This window comes from Octopus bimaculoides, chromosome 20, assembly GCF_001194135.2.
Source record: "Octopus bimaculoides isolate UCB-OBI-ISO-001 chromosome 20, ASM119413v2, whole genome shotgun sequence".
NCBI classification, from domain to species: Eukaryota; Metazoa; Mollusca; class Cephalopoda; order Octopoda; family Octopodidae; genus Octopus; species Octopus bimaculoides.
Genome location: NC_069000.1, coordinates 29,608,343 through 29,609,497, shown reverse-complemented (window position 1 = coordinate 29,609,497; position 1,155 = coordinate 29,608,343).

Sequence of the window (1,155 nt, the reverse complement as noted above, 5' to 3'; positions counted from 1 at the left end):
GCTGGATATGTCACCACGGTTACCACTGTTTGTGGGCGTCTGGTGTCATTGAAACACATCTCACACAAATACTTATTTCCAAACACACACACACACACACACACACACACACACACACACACGCACACAATCACTTCGAGAAACACATACACAAAACGGTAAGCCATGACTTTATATGGTTGTAAACCAAGCTAGCAGCATCTATAAGGGGCGTACATATAATTAATACAGATTAATATACACACACATATAGAAATATACATACACACACCGATATACACACATACATATATAATATACACATACACACATACACAAGGGCACACATACACAAGGGCACACATATACGTTGTTAAAAGTGTTTCTATATGCATAAAAACAACGAACATTCACTGATTATTATTATATTGACAGTGACTTCGAAGTTTCGTCGGGTATGTGGCTTTTTCAGAGTATTTGAACATATGCTCGAATAGCTACATATACATCCTCATACAGATATATATATATGGAGTATATGTACATTCACATCCACATATGCATATATACAGGTATATGTACATAACTATACACACTCATACAAATATGGAAAAGTATTCCTAGATAAGAACACAAAGTTACACTCATACAAATCTATGAAGACGTACGTACACTAAATCCCGTGTACAAGATATCAATGCATGACTAAAAAATATTGAATCGGTTGAGATAGAAACAATTCCCGCCTTAATCTGCATCAGGTGGCTTTTGGTTTGTCAGTGCTTTATGCGGCGGGTGATGACGGAGGAACAGGCCCTATAATTTAACAACACACCCGTAATGTATTATCATTCGGTTGATAATAGAAAGGGGATGTGGTGTGGTTTTATCGATTTAGAAGTTTGAAATATTTTACAACGTAGTAGTCAGAGATTTTTTTTTAATATACGCATAAATATTTGATTGTCTGTGTATATAAATGTACAAATATGTATTTTTTTATATGTATTTTTTTATATGTATGTATGTATGTATGTATGTATGTATGTATGTATGTATGTATGTATGTATCTATCTATCTATCTATCTGCGTACCAATATATATCTGTGTATATGTGTGTGTAAGAGAGAGTGTGCATATATCTCTATGCATATATCTATCTATCCACACACACA